Source organism: Lepisosteus platostomus, chromosome 8 (genome assembly GCF_059453375.1).
Source record: "Lepisosteus platostomus isolate fLepPlt1 chromosome 8, fLepPlt1.hap1, whole genome shotgun sequence".
In the NCBI taxonomy this organism is placed as follows: domain Eukaryota; kingdom Metazoa; phylum Chordata; class Actinopteri; order Semionotiformes; family Lepisosteidae; genus Lepisosteus; species Lepisosteus platostomus.
Genome location: NC_142618.1, coordinates 56,653,614 through 56,660,038, shown reverse-complemented (window position 1 = coordinate 56,660,038; position 6,425 = coordinate 56,653,614).

Genomic DNA, 6,425 nt, shown 5'->3' with positions numbered 1-6,425 from the left:
ACAAAATCTCTTATAATGGATCAAATGCAATATGAAGAAAGCAAAGTTCCTATTCATCACATATTCCCCTCCATTTCTGCAACAGTCTGAACAATTTATTACACTGACTCCATGACACGGCTGGCGATTCCATTTGTGGCATTTATTAAAATTCCCCTTTGTTTGCTTTTGTCTGTGAGCCGAATGCAAAATGTCCTGCTCACAATCACTTGGCTTGTGATATATTATCACAAGTTTCCTGAGTTATTTTGCCATTCATCAGTAAACCTTTGACACCCCCCTTGGACTCCAAGTAAATTGGGACCTAGATGAATCTGCATCCTCCCTTTCTAAATCTTCAAGTTACTAAAATATATACATTTTCTTGGGTTCTAAAATACCAGACTATGCAGTGTTTTTTAAAACTCCCTTTTTTTGGCCTCCTTCAGCTTCATTTTAATGTTTCAAGTATACTAAAGAGCAATCCCTTCAAATAACTGTTGCTACAGGTATATTAAAAATATGAGCCAAAAATGTCTCGGGTGTTGAGTTGACATGCATACTAACTTTCCTGCTTATTCTATTTCCAGAATATACATTAGAAAGAATATTCCATGAGGAGCAGTGCAGTTCATATGAAATACACACAAGCCAAACCATAAACAGAATAGGAGCTGTTAGTGTTGTGAGGTAAGATGAAGGGTCCTATCAAACCGTGGTACCCTGCCAAATCTCTTTTCCAGTTTTATCTGCAGCCACTGTGAATTTCAGTCTAGAATATGCAAGTTGGACTGGAGTCTGTAATTGAACTAGTAAGAAAATGTTTGTTGCAATCTGCTCCCTGTGCACAGCTTTTAATGAATGTGTATTTGAGTACACCATCCTCTGCTCTAAATATTTCAGCATCTTTTTTCCAGATGGAGATTAGTGAATTTTTTGTTGAGGGTGTTTGAATTTAAGGATGAAAACATATTGTATTTTAGACTATTTTTTTTTCCACCCTCAGACTTGGAATGCTTTTTCGGTGAAAGTCCCACCCACGGTTTGCTAAACAAACTAAACAAATCATATATTTTATTGTCATTTTGTGAAAAAATATTTACACTACCTAACTTCAGCTGCATTATTCATGCTTCTAGAGGACACTTATCTTAGATATAAATAAGAGCTGACCAAATAGCGTAGGATTTGATTTGGAAACCTTGACAGCCCAGGGTTAGTTAAGCCTGAACCTGAATTTATAATGTACACTACACTCTTGAATTACAAAACGTAAAACATCTGTCACCCCAATTTGATATTCATGAAGCAGAGTAGATATCTAGGTTGTCTAATTGTGACAGGTATAACTGATTGCCCTCTATGAGGGCACATTTACAGTAAACAGCATTACAAATATGATTCATAAAGTGTACATTTTTGTACATGAACGTTCTTGGCTTATGCATTCATTTGCTTCATACTTTTCATTTGATTTATATATTTCATTTTCTTCTAATGGAGGTTGTTGTCTGAAATAACCGAAGGAAAGCTGACCATATCGCCTTGACTGCAGCAGCCTTCAATAGCAGCTCTAGTGTGACCACAATGTGAGATGGCTCACCATGTAATGGGGTCCACCCACTCCCTGACATCTGTAAAAGAATGATTAATGAAGCCCATAGCAAGATGGAGACAGGGTCCTTGAAAATTTGAGTGGATTGTACTCTCCAAAAGAATCTTTGCAGCTTTACCCTTGTGGTCACATAATGAAATTGACTTTTCAGGCAAACATACAAAAAAATATTGTTTGTTAACCTGATATTCATACACACACCTTGTCAATGTGAAGGACAAGAAATCCACAGTTTTTTCTACCTCAGGGGTGTCTCCACTATAATCCATCAAAATGTTATTTAATGATGTTTCTCATGTATTTCTCATGTATTTCTCTGAGGATGTCTTCACACTGACAGGATACACTGATTTCTCTAAGACCAGAGAAAAATGTGAGAGGCAAGCTGCAATACGCAGAAAAACTCCAGTATTACTTTATTAAACAATTACATTACATTAATATTGAATGAAATCCCAAGACTTCTCAGTTGCACTACTTAAGCAATATTTCTTTATGAACTCTGTGCAACTTGCAGAAGCATTACGTTTTTTATTGTGCCAAATTTGCTCTTTTTAAAAAAATGGTGTGATTATGACTTCTATTACACCATACACAGCTTATTTGCAGTACACTGTATGTGCAAGAAGAAAATGTTTTTGCTCTCGACTATTTTTCACTTTTCAGAAACAATCTGGCTTTTCACTTCCTTTGCAGCAAATATTATTTATTCTCTTTAAATAATTTAAGGCTGGACCCCATTTTTGTTTTATGTTGCTATAAATCTCTTGCTAACTTATTGCATGTATTGTCTGACAATGTTATTTTCTAGAATAAGAATGTGTGGTGTTTTGAAATCAGTGACCTTTGCTGGGCATATGCTTGCAGGAGCACTGAGCTAAAAGCATTCCCTGAACATATGCAGATAAGTGACACTTGGTGTACTGTATCTCAGGCATCTGTCACTGCCACTGGCCTGCGTAGTCTCATCTGGTCCAACCATGTGTGCCTCTTTTGTAACGCAAGAGTTTTTATTCATCCAACCAAACTTTCTTTCCTTTTTCTGACAGCATCTTAGGCATAGTTTTTATACATACATTGTATGTATTTTATATTTAGTACATATAAATATTTAAAATAAATAAATAAGACATGTATAAATCTGTACATTATTTACATTTATTTATCTGACTTTTCATTTAATTCCATGTGTCTAGCAGTAAGGGATTATTATGCTTTTGAGAGTGTAATGTGAAAGCAGAAAAATGACAGTTTCTCCTGGGAATCTGTCTATAGTATATTATGCATGATATTGTTCTTACAAGGACAACTTTTCAAGGCTATAGTGTTGGTGTTTTTAAGAGCTAACAGAAGCTGCTATGAACTATGGGATATACACATGATAATTAGATCTGATTGTTTTGGGGATTTTGATTTTATTACACTGTGCTTTTCTTATTTTTGCAGTTTATGTAAATCCCATTTATCAGGCTTATTTATAATCCACTCATCCATTGTCAAAAAGCCATTTATTTATACATATTTTACATAATGTATGGTTAATTAAATTCCTTGCTGGTGAATGCCTGTTATTTTATAAATGTGAAATATCCGGTCTTCATTCCTTCTACACTTTTGGAAAAGATTTATTGTACATTAATAGATGTTTCAGTTGAGGTTCAAAGGATAAATATAATAAACCAGATACCTTTTTGGCCACACTTGAATGCTGTTGCTGTAGCACTCAGAGACAGAAATTAAGAATACAGAACTCTTATTGTAGCAGCCTTTTCTTGAGTTTGCTGTATTTACATTTCTACAAATTACAAAATGAAGTACATGAGTAGCCACATAAAGAATGTAACCTGGGTCATATGCTGATAACTCCAGCAGCACAACACTGCAGTTACATTAGTTTTCAAATCAGAAATTGTTTCATGTTAAAACAACGACAGCACACTGATTATTCCAGATTTGAACATTGATCTCTAGATAAGTGGTGTATATAACACATTTCATCACCGGTGCTCAATCTACTCTCTCACTAATGAAGTGATTTAGCTCTTATGCAATATCAAAGTCATTGACTGTGTAGCGGTCAGCCATGATTGATTAATTAATCACAATTACAGCAAAGACGTTAATCGAGGATTTAATAAAACAAAATCTGTTTATTTTTACAAAAAAACATCTATGCATCAAGGGTGATTTTTATGCTAAACACATGTAGATTAGAGAGAAGCCACATTTATTACTACATGAAATATTAAACAATCTAAATATACATTCTCCAAGCAAAATAAACAAAAATGGCAGCAGTGTGGAGAAGTGGTTAGGGTTCTGGACTTCTGGACTTGTGGGTTCAAATCCCCGATGGGACTTGCTCGTTGGACCCTTGATTGAGGTACTTTACCTAAATTTCTCCAGAAAAGTATCCACCTAAACTAAATTAGATATAATAAGCTAGTAAAACGTTACTCAACTTAAAAAAAAAACAATACCCTTTTTTTATTAAAAAACAAAGCTGTTTTTACAGCTATTTCACTACTGTGTGGCTCAGTACATTCACATACAGTAGGCACCAGTTTGTGCGTGTTTTTGTTTTTTCATAGCATGGTTATCAGTGATTGTGAAAACCAAATAGGTTATTACTGAATTACATGTTGGTTTTGTTATCCCCATATATCATCAAAATCTGGATTCCAACATCTATAAATACAGATTTTTGAATTGTTTCACCAGTTTCAGGCAAGTCCATGAAATAAAAAAACTAAACAAAACAAAATTTCAGATACAACATAGCTACTGTAGATACCACATACCAACAGTTGTACTAAATTTAATTAGATCTCTATCAACTCAAATGAAACTCAGCTTAGATTCTCTTGTCTGGCTGACAGACATTGCACTGGCTCTTAAACAGTATTCGTCTCCTCTAGTACTAAAACCTGTCCTTATTTCTAACCCTAAGGAGATGGACAGGAATTACTGCCAAATATCAAAAACATGGTTACGATCTCAGGGCTTGATTTTAGGATTTTTAAAATATATTGAGATAGCAATAGAAGGTATTTTAAATCAGTCATAGATTAACATTTTTGTAAAATATGAAATTGTATTGTTAAGTAAAATGATAATTATGCAACAAATCTTAAATGTGAGCAAAATGTGTCATTTTCTCAACATAAACTTTTAGGTAAAAACAAAAATATTGGGTTATCAATGGCTACAATTGATAAAATGTTAAACTTCTGTGAGTGAGACATTGGGTTTGACACACAAATATAAAAAATTGTATCATACATGATCAAATATCTTTCCAATGAAAGAGTTAACCACTCTCAGTGATACTGTTCCTTTCAGACACCATTTTCTAAATGAAATGTGTTTCTAAAAGTAATTTTCAACAATGAATGCTTTCTCTTTAGTCATGGTCTAACACCGAGGATGAGTCCCCGTTGTCTGCCACTGCCACCCCAAGAAGAACGAAGACACAATAGTTCTGACTTGTGTCCTTGCCCAAATACAATGAATAGGAAATTAAATCATTCAGAGGGAAGTTCTCCCATTTAATGGGATTAGAGGTTTTTCACACTTTGGTAAATGCCAAATGTACCCACAGCACAACAATGTCAATCCCACCCAAAACTGGCTGGGTTCCACACGAGTTGTCATAATACTAGGAAGGTTTGCGTCAAATTGAAATGTCACTGGTCACAATGCATTCTTTTGGAAGGCCATCCAACACCACCTGCACCGCTTGATGATGCAGGCTTTTAGGTAGACAAAACAAGCATTTTCATTCTACTGGACGACCATCTAAAAATGTTTACCCCCCTAGGAATCTTCATTTTGATTTTCACAATGTTTTCAGAATTTAGATACATTTTGGGACTCTTGTTTGTTTTGTTTTTTCTTCTGGCTTTTAAACATTTTCCTAGCTTTGCCAGGAATTGACTTGGAAACTTGCCAATGATTTCTTTTATGTAGAAATTTGTAAATTAAAAAAAAAGGCAAAAAATGACCTTAATCCCTTCTCTTCCGTTTTGCTGCAAATACTGGCTCTTGTGGGAAAAAGGTTTATATCCTCCATCTGCTGCATTTTTCATTAACAATCTATTCCCACATTTTAACCATGCATGCTCAGAGATTGCAATTGGTCCCATCATACTTATAAGACCTGGATTTAAAGAGAATGAAAACATAATCCTGATAAGAATATGTTTTGAGATTATTTAAATAAAAGGAATATTCTCCTACCGAGGGATTAATTTTTCAGTACCAGCATCCAGGACGTGTTGCAGTATGAACCAAAATCCAAACCTTTTTAATACCACTATGTTTAATGTTAAGTACATATTTTGTTTTCCACAATGTCAGACCAATAAAACAACTGCATTTTATGCAAACTTTCTTCTTTCTTATAATTGATTTTCACATCGTTAACTTCTTTAACAAAGTTTGATTTTTACTGTCACGAATGCTATATTCAAAGTTGCAATTCCTGCCCATTCTTCTGAACAGATTTGCTCAAGCTCTCTCAAGTAGCTTGGGGATTGCTTATGGACAGCAGTTCTTAAGTCTTTCCACAGATTCTCAAGTCAGGACTTTGACTGGGTCACTCAAGGACGTTCACTTTCTATTCTTAAGCCACTCCAGTGTAGCTTTCCCTTGTGATTTGGGTCATTGTCCTGCTGAAAGGTGAATTCTTGACCCAGTTTTAGCTCTGAAGCAGGTTTTCCTCTAAGGTATGACAGTACTTTGCTCCATCTATCATCCCATTCCATCAGATTTTTAATGAAAAATGCAGTATCCCCCCTATCATCTTGAAAAGCCTTATTAATGAGATGCA